The 18491-nt window shown below is 45.0% G+C and overlaps 1 long non-coding RNA gene across 1 annotated transcript; it reads right to left on the bottom strand.

The window, feature by feature from the left end:
* Positions 1-7521: 7521 nt before the first annotated feature.
* LOC139080295 (uncharacterized) lies at positions 7522-12282 on the bottom strand. Its single transcript, XR_011534687.1, has 2 exons — positions 11837-12282; positions 7522-8033 (listed from the first exon to the last, which is right to left on the bottom strand). It is a non-coding gene; the product is annotated as an uncharacterized lncRNA (long non-coding RNA).
* Between the last annotated feature and the right edge of the window lie 6209 nt (positions 12283-18491).

The raw sequence follows: 18491 nt of genomic DNA, 5'->3' as shown, positions 1-18491 counted from the left end.
TTTTAAATGTACTCATCTCTAAAATTATGTAGAAAACAAAATTTGAAGTTATAAACCAAAGTTACAATAATACTAGCTTTTAGACTAATAACTTTGTTAATGTATTGGTCTCTTAAATCCTGTAGAAAACAAAAAATGCAGTTACAAACCGTTGTTACAGTAATACTAGCTTTTAAGCAATTTCTCATGTATTTACCTTTATTGAGGTCTTTATTTCTCTGTGCAGCTTCCAGTTACTGGCTGGTGTCCTTTCATTTCACCTCGTGGGACTTCTCTTGAGCAGGGAAGGTCTAGTGAAAATGAGCTCCTTCAACTGTTGTTTATCTGGGATTGTCTTAGTTTCTCCCTCATTTTTGAAAGATAGTTTTGCTGGATATAGGATTTTTGGTTGACAGGTTTTTTTCTTTATTCTTTTGAATATATTGGCCCTCTGCCTTACAGCCTCCAAAGTTTCTGATAAGAAATCTGCTGCTAATCTTGTTTAGTATCCCTTGTATGTGATGATTTGCTTCTTGCTGCTTTCAGGATTTGTCCTTTGTCTTGCAAAAGTTTGGTTGTATTGTGTTTGGTGAGGATCTCTTTGAGTTCATCTTACTTGGGATCCATTGAGCTTCCTGGATGCTTATCTTCATGCCTTTCCTCAAATTTAGAAAGTTTTAAGCCATCAATTCTTCCAATATTCTCTCTGCCCCTTTCTCTCTCTCTTCTTCTGAGACTCCCACCTGTATATGTTGGCCTGCTTGATGGCGTCCTGCAGGTCCCTTAGGCTCTGTTCACTTTTCTTCAATCTTTTTCTGTCCCTCAAACTTGACCATTTCCTTTGTCCTATCTTCATGCTCACTGATTCTTTCTTATGCCTGCTCAAATCTGTCTTGGAATCCCTCTAGTGAGTTTTTCATTTCAGTTATTATAATTTTCAGTTCCAGAATTTCTTTTTGGTTTCTCTTTAGGTTTTCCATTCCTTTATTGATATTTCCATTTTGTTCATACATCATTTTCTTGACTTTCTCCACATCTTCCCTTAGTATTTTGAGCACCTGTAAGATAGTTCTTTTAAAGTCTTTGTCTAGTAGATCTGCCATCAGATCTTTTTCAGAGATAGTTTCTGTTGATTTGTTGTTTTCCATTGAATGGGCCATACTTTCCTGCTTATTTGTATGCTTTGCAGGTTTTTGTTGAAAACTGGACATTTGAATCTAATAAGATTCTCCCCCTTCCCAGGATTTGCTGAGTTTTTTTAGGATTGGCCCTGAGCTAACATCTGTTGCCAAACTTCCTCTGTTTTGTTTTTCTCCCCAAAGCCCCAGTATATAGTTGTATATCCCAGTTGTAAATCATTCTAGTTCTGCTATGTGGGATGCTGCCACAGCATGGCTTAATGAGTGGTGTGTAGGTCTGTGCCCAGGATCCAAACCATTGAACCCTGGGCTGCTGAAGCGGGGTGAACTAAACCACTCTGCTATGGGGCTGTCCCCTGCTGTTTTAGTTATTGTTTTTTTTATTGTTGCAGGCTGTCTCTGTGCAGAGGATTAGCATAAGGTGTAAACTTAAGGTCTTTCAGGTCTTTTCTGAGCCTTTCCCTGCGCATACATTGTCACTTTCTAATTTTCCTCATATATGCAATTGTCTTTGAATATTCTGCTCTTTAACTTCTGGCTTCCAAAAGGTAAAAAAAAAGAGAAAGAGAGAGAGAGAAACGAAAAGGAGGAAAAAAGGGCAGGAAGTCACTTCAACCTGAGTGGGGAGGGGCTTGCAACAGCAGGAGGGAGGTGTAAGTACAATTGCTGCCTCTTTATCCCCGCCTCTGTGAGCAGAAGCAGTAATGACCAGAGCTCAGATCACTACTATTTGGAAGAGTGTCCTTTTTGTTCTCTTTAGCTCTCACGACCTCTGTGGAGCTGCTGCAGAAACACATGCTCTGCCACCTGCTGCTGTGCAAAGAGCTGAAATTGACCAAAATTAACTACAGTTTGCCATCCACTCTTCCCCTGGAGGTTGCAAGCCTTCAGTAGATTGCAAGGCTATGACAGAGTACCATCAGATATGTGGGCCAGTGCAATTATTGTCTAGGTGGGGAGACTGACTCTGGTGCTTCCTGCTCCACCATCTTCCCAGAATCTTCTCTCCTGATACAACTTATTGAATTTAAAATTCATACTGTGTATACCTTTTGGTACTTCACTTTTTTAAACATATTTTTTTAGTTTTATCATATTGATATGTTTGGGTCCTGGTTATCATTTTAACAGTTGTATACTATTTTATTTATCTATCTATTCTCTTTCTATTTATTTATTCATTCCTCCACACAATGACTAGTGTGTGAGCTTGCACTCATTAAATGTCAGCTGTTATTATCGATAGACATTTAGAAATAATAGCTTCTATCTGTTATAAATAGTGGTTTGCTAAACATCTTCATCAATGTCTTTGTGTCCACATGCAGGAGGGGTTTTCTAGAAGAGGATCCTGGAAGTGGAATTGCTGGGTCCCAGGACAGACATTTAAACTTTACTAGGTGTTGCCAAATTACTCCCCAAAGTGGCTATTTCAATTTATATACCCACCAGCAGTGAGAGAGTTAGTTTTTATATAAATCCTCACTGACACATGGTATTATCAGACTTCTGCTTTTTAAAACATGAAATATTCAGTATATAATGACATATGGAGAACAAATAAAGAGTTCCCCTGGAGTCTCTACATTAAGAAATAAAACTGCAAATTGAAGTGTAGCTCTCTCTGTACTCCTCTCTGATTCTCTTCTCCTCCTTCCCCCCACTGATAAATGTTATTCTGAACTGTGTTTATCAATCCCATGGAGATTCTCATAACTTTATAATATTATTACACATCTGTCTATCTATAAATATGTTGTACAACATTGACGGGATGATTTAAAACTTTATATAAACTTAAAACTTTATATAAACTTTATATGTGATAATGCAATATACACGACTTTGTGCCATTTGATTTTTTTTGCACTGAACTTTATGCTTTTGAGGTGCTGATGACGACAGTGACAATGACGATCCCATCAAACACCTACATAGTACTTGCAGTATGCCAGGCATTCGTCTGTAATTTATTCATCATAACTGTTACATTGCAGTCCATGGAGTAAGTGTACCACGGTTCATCTGTTTTCAGATTTTCACCATTACTACAATGTTGTAATGAGCGTTCTGTGTGTCCTTGTGGAATAGTTTGGGTGTATACCTAGAAGTAGAATTGCTGGGTTATGTGTACCAGCACGTTCAGCTGTACTCGATGATATGAAATGGTTCCCGAAGAGTTTGTTCCACCCTTTAAGTAGCGTATGAGAGCTTCCATTGTTCCACATTTTAACCTAGACTTTTGTTTGTTTGTTTTTCTCTTTTTGCTGAGGAAGACAGGCCCTGAGCTAGCGTCCATGCCCATCTTCCTCTACTTTATATGTAGGACGCCTGCCACAGCATGGCTTCACCAGCGGTGCATAGGTCCACACCCGGCATCCAAACTGGGGAACCCCGGCCCGCCAAAGCAGAACGTGCGAACTTAATCACCGCACCACCAGGCAGCCCCCTCACCCAAACTTGGTTTGTTCCATTTAAACAGTTTTCCAGTCTGCTGGGTGTGGAAGGGAGCCTCGTTATTTTGATTTGCATTTCCCTGATTAGTAGTGAGACTGAGCTCCTTTTTTTGGCCTTTTGTTTCCTCTCCTGTCAATTGCCTATTCATATCTTTCCTCATTTTTCTAGTGGAGTCTTGGCTTTTTTCTTATTCTTTATAGAAATTCTTGATACATTTTGGAAATTGACCCTTAGTTAAAGGTATTATAAATGTCTTGTACTCTATGGCCTGACTTTGCTCTCTGCTGTGGTGACTTTTTTTTATAACAGAGTTTCAATTTTTCATAGAGTCAAACTTAACCTTTTCCATTATGGTTTGTGTGTTTTGTAAGTTAAGACCTTTTGTTCCCCGAGATCCTGAGAATATTCTTTTCTTCTATTTTAAGTCGTGCTGTCTTTCTTCTACTTCTTTTTTATCCTACTATTTTCTTCTATTTCAAATGTTGCTATTCCCTTTTAGGTCTTTAATATACCTGGAATTTGTTTTTGTGAATGGTAGAAAGCAATTCAACTTTAATGCTTTTCATTGGTTAAATCCTTTTCCTTTTGTGATGCCAGCTTATCATGTATTGTTTTCACACATGCGTGAATCTGTTTGGGTGCTCTCTATTCTGGTTCACAGTATAACTTATCTCAATACCAATAATTATAATAGCTTCATAATAGGCGTCGATAACCAGCAAAGCAAGTCTCACATTATTCAAAACGTTCTTTTGTTTCCTTTGGAAAGAGACCCACGTCACCAGATTCAGCTCCGTGGGACACCCCCCATCACCCCGATTGCCCCAGTCTCTTCACCAGGACAGACCACTACCCAGAAAAGAGTTCACTTTGTAAGGACTAGTCTCCCCAGTGTGTACGGCAGACCCGTCTAAGCAGCGGCGCCGAGGTTCTTCACACACGGATCACAGGGGTCAGTTACCCCCCTGGGAAATTGCACCAAAAATATTATGTACAGGACTTAGGAATATTCTTGGATGAATGTGACAAGACTCTAACCCAAAAATTCAGCAGTTGCCGAAACTCACGGTCAGATTTCTTGTGTTTTCACTTGGGCCTTGCCTTGGGCTCATTCTTGCTGTGAGCTTGAGTTCTGATACCACACCCTCCCTCTCCTCGCGCCACTTCCAGGCTTTCTCTCTTTGCGGCTTCCATCTGTCCTGTTCAGAGTGCTGGTTATAAACAACCCACCCCACCAGGAAGCAGACTTGGCTAACAAAGGTGCCCAATTAATATCCGCTGAATGAATGGATGGATTCCACGCAAGGTTTCGACCAAAATTGTTGGTTTATGCTTTTGCAGAAGATGGAAAGTTCCAGCAGTTATCTGGGACAGCAGGGCAGGCTGACCAGACCCGGTTAGCAGAGCAAAACATTCTTGATTGCACTTGGTGCTCTGCTCTTCCGCATACATCTTGGAATCACTTCACAAGTTCTTCAGAACAACCTGTTGAGATTTGGTGTGAAGTGGCACTTATTAACATTTAGCATTAGCTTGGGGAGAATTTCCATCTTTAAAATGTCAGGTTTTCTCATCCATTGATGTTATTCAGAAAGTTTTATGACTTTACACATCTTTTGTTTGATTATTCCTAGATACCTTAAATACTTTGTAGCTGTTCTGAATGGCATCTCTTTGGAAATCACAGTTTCCAACCATTCGTTGCGGGTACGTAGGCTCATAACTGGCTTTGGTTATTCCTCCTGTATCCTGCAACCTTATTGAACTCTCCTCCACCAGTGGCTTATCTTTGTCCTCGTTGACTTTGCAGCGTTGGAGTCTTCTGCGAATAATGACCGTTTTATTTCTTCATTTCCAATATATTGCTTGCAAGTGTGTGTTTATTGTCTAACAGCATTGGTCAAGACGGGGTGAAATGGCACAGTGGAGGGGATATTCAAAAATACTATTGCTCAGTCAGTCCTAAATTATTATAGTTTCTGAGTTCTTCTTTTACCTGTGGGTTATTTTGAAGTTTATTTTTTTTGTGTGAGGAAGATTGGTTATAAACAACCCACCCCACCAGGAACACCCTGAGCTAACATCTATTACCAGTCTTCCTCTGTTTTATGTGGGATGCCACCACAGCATGGCTTGACACGTGGTGCTAGGGTCTGCGCCTGGGATCGGAACCTGTGAACCCCAGGCCGCCGACGCAGAGCATACGAACTTAACCACTATGCCACTGGGCTGGCCCCTAAAGTTTGTTTTTTAAAAATTCTAATTGTATGGGCATTTTTTGGTTATTTTTTGTTGCTGATTTCTATTTTTATGAAATTGAGTTCAGAAATTGGTCTTTATTATATGAATTTTTGGTATTTGAGTCTTGCATTATACCTTATTATATGATCAATTTTTATACATGTTCAATATGTTCTTGGAAAGATGATATATTGTCATACTTTGTGGATTTGTTAATTTCTCCTTGTAATTCTGTCAATTTTGGGTTTATATGTTTTGAGATTATGTTGTTAGATTCAAAACAGATTCAGAGTTTTTGTACCTTTGTGAGAAAAATGTTCCTTTTATTATAGTCTCTTATCCCTAATGATACTGTCTGTTATTTAGTTTTTTCTGACATTAAAATAACTACAGCCCCTTTGTTTTGGTTAACATTTGCCTGGTAAACATTTTCTTCCCTGTAGTCTCAGTCTTTCTAGGTACTCCAGTTTGAGGTGTGTTTTTTGTAAATGCCGTAGAGATCCTTTTTTCTTCTCTTTAGTCTGTCATTCTCTGTCTTGCAACGGTAACTTTAGTCTGTTTACAGTTGTGGTGTCGATACACATGCATTTATTTCTATCTACTTTGTACTTTGTATTTTTCATGTTTTTATTTATTCAATTAAAAAAACCCACAACTCTTCTTCCCTTCTGTTGGATTTCTATTTGGCTGAACTTTCACTATCTTCATTCCTCCACTTCTGCCCCACCCCACAGGTTTGAAGTTTTATTCTATTTCCATATTTAAATTCATTTTTGACTTATCTGAAATTAGTCACTCTCTCTCCTTTACTCTAGTCTTGAATAATACCAAGACTTTCAAATGCTTTAATCCAAACACCCCCTCCTATCTTAGACGTCATTATTGTCCATTATCTTGCTCCCGCCTCATTTTTATGTTCTTCGAATTAGTCATTGTTGCTGCTGTTTCAATAGTCAACGCTGATTGAGTCTTGCCGTGTAGTTACCAGTTACTTTCTTCACCATTTGTTCTTGCGTTTCTCTCTTTCACGTGTTTCTGAAATAAATCCTGTAGTGTTTCTTTCAGCTAAAATCTTTACAGTGGTATTCTTTTAGTCTCTTAGGAAAAAAACCCTTCTCTCCCTCCTTGTTGTATTGACATTAGCTGGGAAGAAAATCCTCGGTGGCCGTTTATTTCCTCTCAGCAGAAAAATCGAATTGTATTCCTTTCTAGAGAGACTATTTGCCAGAGCCTCTGAGTGGAGGAGCTGAGGGGCAAACCCGTGCCCACGTAGCGCTAGAGCGGAAGTTCTTAGCCAAATCCTCTGTATTTGGATTCACCAAACAATAAAACATTTGAACAACAACAAAGTCCGTGGTGAATCTACATCATGACAACAAGTAGGTAAATTTTGAAATACAAATATTCAGTTCGGCAAGCGTTTTTTCTGAACTTCCCATATGCTAAGCAACTTGGGGGGATACAAAAGGATATTGTTCTTTGATGGAGAGAAGGGGAGTCCCCTTACGGAGGTGCCACGTGTCTGGCACATTTACTTCATTTCTTTTAGCATCCTGGCCAGTGTTCCAGGTCTTATGATGCTTGGAAACGGAAAACACATAAGGCTCCCTTTGAGCCGTGAATATGTTGAGTGCCCTCGGTAGTAAATACGCAAACATTCTGTCCTGGCTGGGGAGCCCCCGGAAAGTAAGCCTGGACAAGGGTGTGCACATACCTAGTTTATTTTGGGAAGTGAGTGATTCCAGAGACCAGGAGAGTGTGGCAGGGAAGGGGGAAAGCCAAGACAAGGATGCATTCTCAAGTTGGTCACTACCGTGAGCATTGGGGCTCTGTATTACTCTGGGTTCTCCAGAGAAGCAGAATAAGAGATTTATTATAAGGAATTGGCTCATGCGATCATGGAGGCTGAGTCCAGACTCTACAGCGTGGGCCAGCAGGCTCGAGACCCAGGGGAGCCGATGGTACAGATGAGGCCCAAAGGCAGTCTGCTGGCGAGTTCCTTCTTGCTACGGGAGGTCAGTCTTTGTTCTGGTCAGGCCTTCCACTGATGGGATGAGGTGTAGCAACATCATGGAGGGCACTCTGCTTTACCCAAAGTTCACTGTTTTAATGTTAATCTCATCCAAAAACATGCTCCAGGTTGACACATAAACCATCACAGGCTCGATCCCCTGATACCTCCTAGCCGTGTATCCAAGGTACCTCAGACAGTGCCACCTGAAACAGAGAGGGAGCAGTTGTCAGCTGGCACCATGTCCCTAGGGCTAGGCTTGTCCTATGCGATTCTAACTCTCACTTCCCAATTGTGGATGCATGAGCGCCAGGCAGATTCCCACAGGTGTCCCACACTTCAGCGTCAGGGCACCCTGGGGTGGACCGCCAGAGACAGCAGCGTGGCCAGGTGCGTCAGGCTACCCCTGCAGGAAGCGGGCTGCCACAGCACCGGCTGCAGTAAAACGGAGGATGAGAGGATGTAAGGCAGGGCATAAGAGATGCCTAATTCCTTGTAAATACCGTAGCTTTTTCTCAGGGAACGCTCGACTTCTCCATTTTCTACTGGAGAATTTTAGTGTTATTGTTTTTTCCGCTCATGGTAGGAACCCTCATTTACATCTTTGTTACTCTCCAAGAATCATCAATGTCTTCTCCACGTCCTAATGACCCTTCTCTGCCATTGCTGTCACTCTGTCTCTCCATCCTGCAGTCCTTGTGACCACACTGTACTGCAAACACTGTTTTACTTTCCCCGCCATGACGCCTTAAAGACAAGACCTGCCCTCTCGTTCCTGTTTTCTCAGTTCCTTGGTTATTATTCATTGCTTAATAAATGTGGCTGGAACGAATTGAACAGACTTTTCTTTTTGACTCTCCCAATATTTGGTCACCATAGGGGTTCATTCTCACTGAGCATTAAAACTCTGCAGTTGTGCCTTACTCCATTCCCTTAGCCCACTGGGCCCCAATTTCCCAGGCATAACATGAGAGAAATGTGACCTACTCCAAGGATTGCTGGATTAAATGAAGTGGTGGATATGAAAGTGCTTGTTACCTGTAAAGCAAAGCACAGATGCAAGCTATGATTGTCATTGTGCCAAAGGTTGCTGGTTGGCCACCAAAATCTGCAGTCCCCATCTTCTACAGGAATAGACTTGCCTTTGGCTCCCTGAGAGACGACACTTCCTGTCTTGCTTGTTGCTGGTGTGGCCTTGTGGCCAAGTGCAGGGATGTGCACGGAGACGATGGTGCAAATTCTCGTTCGTCTCCGACAGAAGATGAGCCCTAGACCCCGAACTGTGCAGCTTTCCTTTCTTGCAAGCTCAATGTGAGTGCTCCCTACCCAGATCGGCCCTGGGAGGAAGCCTGCCCGAGGGGCCAGCCCAGCAACCAGATGGGAAGGGCCTGGGTCACCGTCCTGGACTTTGGGACAGTTAGGTGAGAGGGAAATAAACGTTTCTTCAAGCCACTGTATTTTAGAGTCTCGCTTTCAGCAGTCTGAACTTCACCCTGTCGTTACGAGTACAGGGTTAGTCTCAGCCTCATCTCAGTACTTCCTCGTCCGCCTTTGACCACTAAAGGTGATTGGACAAGAACCGTTTGGCCTTCTTTCTCTCTCAATGAGGACGCTAAGTTGGAGGGGGCAGGAGAAATTGAGGACTGCATTATACCAGCTACATGAAGGACTGTCCTTGCTTTTCCGGAGCTATTCATGTAGGATAACTCTGGACACAACTATTACGCTCACATCAGACCATCTGCCTTGTGAAGCCGTGGGCACAGCAGGTGGGGTTGGTATCATGAAGTCCTTGCTTGCTTTCTTGTGGCCTTGGCCGGGCCTTTCTGTGACACAGCATTGGTTAACCAGTTTACCTGAAAGTTGTAGCTGAGGAAATTTTCCTAGAGTGGAAAAAGCCTAATGCCCTCGAAAAAGTCAGACAAAGCTAAGCTCAAATTCCAGTGTTATTACTGAGCAGAGAAATTCCTCAATCTTCCGGAGTCCCTTATCATTGTGCATATCTGTTAAATGAGGACGCCCCTGTCTACCTCCTGAGGGGGTAGGTTTAATTCATTATGAAAGAGAAGATGCTGAAAGGCAGCGGTGCTTGCGATAGGAAAGCATTACTGACACTGGTGGGAGGGGCAGGGAGGGAGAAAATGGAAGGCACTGGGCAATGCTGACCAACTCAGGCCAGGCAAATGGAAGCTGGCTTGCAAAAGCCACGGTCAGTTTTGAGTGAGACAGGAGAAGCTGGAAGGCCCAGGACCGAGGTGTTGTGATCACGTGTGAAAGTCTCAGCCCCTAGAGCCATAGGCAGGTGATTTCCAGGGCCATGCAGGTTCCTGGGGGGTTCCAGGCGTGGGGTAGATACTGTGTGCTGCTCTCTCTTCTCCCGCCCTCCCTTTCTGTCTCCCCTCTCCCTTTTCCCCCTGCTGGTTTCTCTCTCTCTCATGCACACATGGAAACTCATTTGCATTCAAAGCAAGTTTCAATCCATTCATTAAATATGTATTGAATAATAAGTGCATCAGGTTCTAACTAATTGAAAAACAGATTCACAAGGAGCAGCAGAAGGCCTGAGTACTATAGGCTTTATTAATGGGCCACACGAGCGCCCCCAAACCTCAGAAGAGCAGGGTTACCAGGTGCCGCTGGACTGAAGAACTGCCCGGACCCACCTCCCACCGCTGCTCGAACTCGCCGCCCCTCCCCTTATCCGGGTCACAGGCAGAGAGGCCCCCTGAACAGGCTGGCCTCACTGTCCAGCGCAGAGAGAACAGCAATGTGAGGGAGGGAGGAATAAATGTCGCCTGGGAGTGAGGCCCGGGGTCTTCCTGCTCTTGCCGGTCCGCCAATTAGAGGAGGGAGCCGGGAGTGACGCGGGGAGGTGGGGACAGTGTTCCCTACTGCCCCTCCGGGAGGGCAGAGCACCTGTCTGCCCGCTGGACCGCGGAGGGGGAGGCCTGAGTGGGCGGACGGGCCCCTAAATGCTCCCCTCCAGCCGCGAGCTTTCAGGGAGACTTATGGGTCGAATTGTGTCTCCTCAAGGTTCTTACGTTGAAGGCCTCACTCCGAGCAATTCAGAATGTGGCTTCGTTTGGAAACAGGGTCGTGGAAGATGAAATTAGTTACGATGAGGTCATACTGGAGGAGGTGAGCCCTAATCTGATTGGTGTCCTTACAAAGAGGAAATTTGGAGACACTCAGGCCCACAAGGAGAAGGCCGGGAGAAGATGGGGGCAGAGATCCGGGTGATGAGGCTACAAACCAGCGATGCCAGAGATGGCCAGCAAACCCCCAGAAACGAGGGGAGAGGTCTGGAATAGCTCTCCCCAGAGCCTTCAAGGAACCAGCCCCGCCGACACCCAGATCTCAGACTCTGGCCTCCAGACTGAGAGAGAATAGATTTCCGTCGTGTAAGCCCCCCAGTCTGTGGGGCTTTGTTCCCACAACCCCGGGAAACTAACAGAGACCTTGCCGGGAGGACCCTGGAGGAGGATGCAGAGCAGCGCACCAGCGGTGGGGGAGCGTGGTGGCTGGGCCACCGCGGGTGCATCCCCTGCTCCCCCAGCGCTGCCTCGTCCCGCCACTCCCCGGAGCTCTAGGGAGGACCCCGGAGTCCGGAGGAACAGGGCAGCGATTTCAGCCTGCTCCGCGATCTTGTCCTCGGCCCAGTCCCGGGTTTACATCCATGCGGGACTCCAGTTACTGACTCGCCAATTATCCTGTAAGCACAGAGCCAAAAGCAACCCGCTTGCAAACCACCACGAGCGCGTGTGCGCGTAGAAGGCGGACCTGCCCGGGGCCCCTCAGGCGGTTGACATTTCCTTAGGACGGTCTGTAAGAAATGCGCACGCGCCGCGCCGCCCGCAGGCTGCAGGCGGGTGATCCGAGCTGAGGGCGCTCCCACGCGCTTTGGTTTTAAATGTGGTTCGCTTTTGCCCTCTCGATGGCCCTCAGTGGCATCTCTAGAAAAGCGCTTTCCTATTCACTCACGCAACGAAGCCCTTAAGCGCGCGCTCACCTTGTGTAGTTGTCCCTGCTCAGTTACCAGCCAAGCGACTTTCTCCAAAATGCGCTAATTTAGGAGCACTGGGCTGGGCCGGAAGGCCTGGGCCGCGGGGGCAGCTTCCTGAGTCACAGAGGATGTCTGTCTTGTGAAGTCTGCTCCCTGCCTCGCCTTACCACCAATCGATCGGAGAGTACGGCTCCTTCCTCTTCTGCTTTGCGCAGTGCCCGGCCGTGGCCCACTGGCAGGAGCAGAGGTCTGAGAAGCACTCTTACTGCCTGGGGACAGCCTTCCCTCATTGGCACCTACGAGTGGCCAAAGGCTGACTTAGGCGTCTTCCACTCCTTGCCTCAGCCAAGCCTCTTACCTGAGTCCCCTGAACCCAGGGAATTAATTTCCCCAGCATCTGGCCTGGTGCCTGGCACCTAATGTTCACAGGGAGCGTTGGGTTTATTTGAATTAGCCTCGTGACCTGGGGTCAGCTCATTTTATGTACCTGGGCTTCCTTCCATCGCCTTCTCTGCCAAGTGAGGGACCTTGAACTAGATGCTCTCTCCAAGGTGCCTTTCAGCTCTAAAGTTCTCTCCAACATGTGAAATGTCACTTTCGATGGTTTCTAATCACTAACGGCTCTTTCCAGGCCCCACCCCAGCCGGGAGACAGCCTTCGGCCAGCACGGGTTCTCCGGTACCCGTCTAGTTCTCCAAGACACTGAAAACATTTCTCTCATTTCTTTCACATCCAAGACTACAATTATGATTCTTAGAATTTGATTATTTGTTGATGTGCTGGAAGTCCCTAAGATTACTCTCAGTTTCAAAATTCACTAGAAGGACTCACAGAACTCAGAAAAGCTGTTATACTCATGGTCACAGTTTGTCACTGTGAAAGGCTACAGATTAAAATCAGTGAAGGTAGCGCAGAGGGCAGCATCCCAGAGAGACCCCGTGTGCAGCTTCCAGGCGTCCTCTCAGTGGTGGGGGCTGGGGGGGAGATGGGCGTCGGTGGGTGGGGGAGTCGTGTGGACAGGGCTTCATTCTCCCAGCAATGACGATGCCAGGAAGTGGGTGCATCTGATAGACACTTACTCTGATTGGAGGAGGTAGAACTGATGAAATCTGAAGACTGATTGGTTTGCAGGGGTCGCAGGACAGGAAAGTCAAGGATGCTCCCAGTATTCCGCTTATGAGAGAGGGGACATTGGAGTGGGGCTGGCTCTGGGGGGTGGGGACAGAGACAGTGACAGTGAGTTCAGTTTGGAGCATACTGGTCTGAGGTGCCTCTGACACATCCCCATGGGCCTGTAGGGGAGGCTCGAGCCGGGGGTTGCAGTTGTCCGAGGAGCAGCCGTGAGAGTGGATGCATTGCCTAGGAGGATGTCAGAGTTGGAAGGAACATCCCTGAGCAATTCCAGTGGTATTGAAAACTCACTGGAGGACAGGAAGCCAGCCAGGAACACTGGGGACAGTCAGCTCAGGATGTAGGAAGACCACAAGGAGAAGGCGTCTCGTATTCCGAGAAAGGGAATGGCTAGGGGTCTTGATGTGCCGAAAGGATAAGTAAGATGAAGATTATACGATGTCTGTCGGATCTAGCAAAATAATTGGTCATTGGTGACCCTAGAGGAAGCCATTTTGGAGAAGGGAGGGTTGAGTGGGAGCCCTTGGCAATGGATTGAGAAATGAGGAGCAGAGAGACTGCAGACAGCAAGTGTAGATTCCTTTCCGGGGGTTTGGCTGAGAACAGGAGTTTAGAGGCTGGGAAATAGCTGAGGGTGGGGTGCGCAGTGGGGTGTAGGGCTGGTTTTTGTTTTTATTTTTTAATTTTTTGTTCACTACCCAAAGTCTAATTGCCAGGTGTCATCATACACATGTGCCCTTTACCCTTCTGCCCTCCCCTCTTCCCGCTTCCCCTCTGGTCGCCACTAACCTATTCTCGGGGTCTACGTGTTTGTTTGTTGTTGTCGTTGTTTTTATCTTCCACATATGAGTAAAATCATGCGGTATTTGGCTTTCTCCATCTGAGTTATTTTGCTTAGCATAATACCCTCAAGGTCCATCCGTGTTGTAGCAAATAGCAAGATTTCATCTTTTTTATGGCTGAGTAGTATTCTATCGAATATGTATATATGGCCGAGAGCAAAACGTAATATATACATATATATATACCACATCTTCTTTATCCATTTCATCCATTGATGGGCACTTAGGTGTTTTACAAATCTCGACTATTGCAAATAATGCTGCAGTGAACATGGGGGTACATATATCTTTTCAAATTAGTGTTTTCTTGTTCTTTGTATAAATACCCGGAAATGGAACAGCTGGGTCATATGGTATTTCTACTTTTAATTTTTTGAGAAATCTCCATACTGTTTTCCATAGCGGCTGCACCATGTTTTTGTTTTTAAAAGTGAGAGAGCCCTGAGCCTGTTAAAATGCAGAGGGGAAGGAGCCAAGCAGAGGCTGAAGATAAAGAAGAGAGAGAGGTGGTGGAACGCAGTTCTTGAGAGGTGGGAGGGGCTGGCACTCAGGGCACGAGGCGGGGCTTAAGCCAGGAGGGAAGGAGGGGGGAGGGAAGGATGCTCGCGGGTGCAGGAGGGTTTGAGTGGAAACATTCTCTTCCTAATGCCACGGGAGCTGATACTGTTCTGTTCAGTTCGACTCAACAAACACTGCTGATTGCTGACTCACGCCAGACACTGTACTATGAACTGGTGACACAGGTGAGAAAGACTGTAAACTCTTACAGAATTGGGCAGAAGTGGGGGAGACAGTTAACCATGATCAGAGCCAGCATTTACGGAGTGTGGACTCTGGGCCAGGCAATCATAGCATGTAGTTCTCACAACCACCCCAGGAACCGGGCAGCAGTGTGATTCTATTTTAATAGACGAAGGAAAGGAGGTGCAGAGAAATTAAATTACTTGTCTTAAGTTAAAAGCAACTGTGGATTGGAATGAAAACCCAGAAAAATCACTTTGGAGGCTGCTCTTTTCATGACAGCATCAGGTGCAGGCTCTTGTTCATAAAGCACGTCTCAGAAAAACGACAGGCCAAAATCCATGTGCCCGGCCATCCCCAGTTTTCCAGGGCAATCCTGGTTTAGCATCACTCTCATCTTTTCCACGAAGGCAATTCATCAACTTTCCTTCTGGCGTCTCTTCCGCTGGCACGCTCTTGCTCAACCTTTGTCCTCCAGCCTGTTAACCCTCTGCCTCCTCTGCCAAGCTGGTCTTCCTATGATTTAATCCTTCTTGGCTTTTAATGATAGTTAGTTTCTGCATCTCAAACTGTGGCCCAAAGGATTTATTTTAATTTAGGAATCTGTGTGGGAAATCTTACAAAAGGCTCACAAAGAAGATGATATGAGATTGTGATCTCCAGCATGAACCTGTCCCCTAAACTCCAGATCCATATACCCAGTTGCCTGCCCAGCATCTCTATTTGATGTCTATCAGACATCTCACATTTCAAAGTCCGAACCCCTCATCTCCACCTTTGACGCGACCTCCCTGTCTGCTGCCCCTGCAGCCTCCCCAGCTCAGTTAGTGGTATCTCCATAACTCCAAGTGCTTGGGACCAAACCTCAACTCTCAGGCCCCACGTACAATCAGCTGATGCATCCCATTGGCACTCTCTCCAAATTATGCGTGTCCACAATCTGGCCATGTGATGGTTAATTTCATGTTTCAGCTTGGCTAGTGGTACTCAGATATTTGGTCAAACACTTGTCTGGATGTTGCTGTGAAGGTATTTCTTTAGATGAGGTAAACAGTTAAATCAGTAGACTTTGAGTTGAGAAGATTACCCTTCATAATGTGGGTGGGCCTGATTCAATCAGTTGAAGGCCTTAAGAGAAAAGGCTGACTTCCTCCAAGGAAGAGGGAATTCTGCCTGCAGACTCCCCGCAGGCTTGAGTTGCAACATCGGCTTTTTCCTGGATCTCTGGTCTGCTGGCGTACCCTGCAGATTTTGGATTTGCCAGTCTCCTTAATCGTGTGAGCCATTTCCTTAAAATAAATCTGTCTCTGGAGAAAGAAGAAATACTCTTTTTGGAGAAAGGAAGAAATACTCATGACAATGAACAGTGCTCGTTTCTGGAACTGTTCAGGTGGTCGTAGTTGGTATTTATAACTGCTTTCTTCCACTGCCCATCCCGTATTTCCTTTGCCCTCAGCAAGCACCTTCGCTTGTCGTGGTTCTTTACCTGGTGGGGTCACCAAGCCTTCATACCTGAAGACTCTGGGCCGTTACTAGTCCTGTCTAAATTGGGTTGTTGTCATTTTCCATTGACCTTAATCACAGGATATGATAATACTAAGAGACACTCCAAGTGATCTCCTGTACTCCAGACATACTCTTCCTTACCTCCATCAGGTCAGTCACACCAGCCAGCACTGTAACGCCCTTTTTTGCCTGTGGTTCCGCGGCGTGAGGAGCCCAATGACTGTGCGGCAGCCTTAACTTCCAGTCAAGATATAGGGAGCAAACATTTTTGCTAGTGGGGCACTAGGGGTAATAGTAGGTGATACGACCTCCATTCCCCACCCCCCCTTGATTCCTGGACTTGTGAATCCTGGCTGCTAGGTGACCAGAGAACTGCTGACACATCCTCTTGGTTGTTTCTCTGAAGAGCCCTGACTAACACAGGCCACTCCTCTCCACCTCAGCTATCGCCTTGGCCTAAGGCACCGTCATCTCTGCCTGGATTATTGGGAAAGCCTCCTAGGTCGGGAATAAATCAGTGAGTGAATATATGTTGGACCTTGAAGGATGCATAAGTGCTTACTAGGTGGACAAGCGGCAGCAGAATGGCATTCCAGACGGAGCAAATTGCAAAAGCAAAGGCGTGAGAGTTCCGAAAGGGCAAGTCGTGTCCATTTCTATACATCAGTGGACTGGACGGGGAGGGCGGGGAAGAGCAGGTTGGGGCATATGGTGATGTTTTGTAAGTTTTCCTTTCTTGTATATAAAAATACAGCTTTGTTACTAATTCAGAAAGCTTTCCCTGGATAATTATTCAGAATTGACTTTTATTTTATTAGATAAAAACATTTTGTGAAACTCAGGGTTCTCTCATCACTTTCCCCAACAACTTCTTCCCTTGTATTAATTTACATGGAATTAGGCAAGTGGGGTTTTGGAAATTTTTCTTATATACAGTGCGTATATTTAAGACATACACCAAATTGCTAGTTGATACTATGATGTTGGTGATGATTGTAGCATTTTAAAAAATAAACTTTAAATTTTGCAATAATTTTAGATTTATAGAAAAATTATAAAGTTAATAGAGGGAGTTCGTTTATGCCCTTCACCCAGGTTCCCCTGATCTTCCATAACCGCAGTACGTTTGTCAAAACCAAGAGCTCAACGTTGGTACGTGCTATTAACTACACTCTGGACTTTGTTCACATTTCACCCGTTTTCCCGCCAGCGTCCTGCTTCTGGCCCAGGGTCCGTTCCAGGCTTCCATGTTGCATTGAGTTGTCATGTCTCTTGCTCTCCTCTAGACTGTGATGGTTTCTCAGTTTTTTCTTGTTTGTCATGATTTTGGTAGCGTTAAGGAGTGCTGGCCATGTATTTTGTAGAATGTCCCTCAGTTGGATTTCTCCGATGTTTTCCTCATGTTTTGACTGGAGTTTGGGGTTTGGAGGACAAATGCCACCATGCTGAAGTGCCATCATCATCGCATCGTGTCAGGGGACGTGACTTAATTTGAGTGACATTAACTTTGACCACTCGGTTAAGGTGGTGTCTGCGAGGCGTTTCACTGTGAGCTTGCTATTTTCCCCTTCCAACACTCTGCTCTTCGAGAGAGAGCCATTAAATTCGGTCCATCCGCCAGGGGGTGGGGGAGGGAAATTAAGCTCCACCTCCTTGTGGGGAGAGTATCCACATATACGATTTGGAATTCTTTTTTAGATTTAAAGTGCTGTATTAAAAAAACCACAAAAAAATACAGTTTGCATTTTTGGGCAATTAAAATAAGTGGAGACACGACACAAGAAGAAGCGAAAAACACGTATAAAATCATCATTCTGTAATTGTTCTCTTTTGCTCTTTTCATCCTAAGAATGTAGTCTTGTTTAGAGAACGGCAGTTAGCTGGTCACATTTATTTATGTTCAGGACATTTATCCACAGCTAACCAGAGAGGTGGAAGAGGCTACGACAGCAGCCAGCTATTCTAAACTCTTTTATGTTAAATATGAACAGTTCAGCCATACTACTCTGAAGTCTCATCTCACTTATCTTCCTCCTTAAGAACTGCACAGGCTTGTTTTAAATAGTTTCCACACCTCTAATAAACTCCAGTTTGCTAAGAGTAGAGGTACTCTGGTTAATGTTTAAAGTGGTGTGGCCAGAGGAAAAGCAAGCATTATTAAACATGAATGCGATCCTTACCAACACACATTGAAACTTTTTTTCCCAATAAAAAAGCTAGTCCATAAAAAGGTCTCATTCTATAAAGATATATCATTTCCAAATCACAGTGAAAGGAACTTGAGAAACTTCCCAATTTTGTTTTCTGCTATATACCTTAGAGATACCTCACCAAAAACTGGTATCTGACACAACAGAATGACATTTGCAGAGTGTAATATTGTAGCGACAGTCCTGAGGGGGATTGTTACAGACATATTAAACTCTTTGAGTAGTAAGTTA

Source organism: Equus przewalskii, chromosome 29 (genome assembly GCF_037783145.1).
Source record: "Equus przewalskii isolate Varuska chromosome 29, EquPr2, whole genome shotgun sequence".
Lineage (NCBI taxonomy): Eukaryota > Metazoa > Chordata > Mammalia > Perissodactyla > Equidae > Equus > Equus przewalskii.
This window is presented reverse-complemented; position numbering and strand designations above follow the sequence as displayed.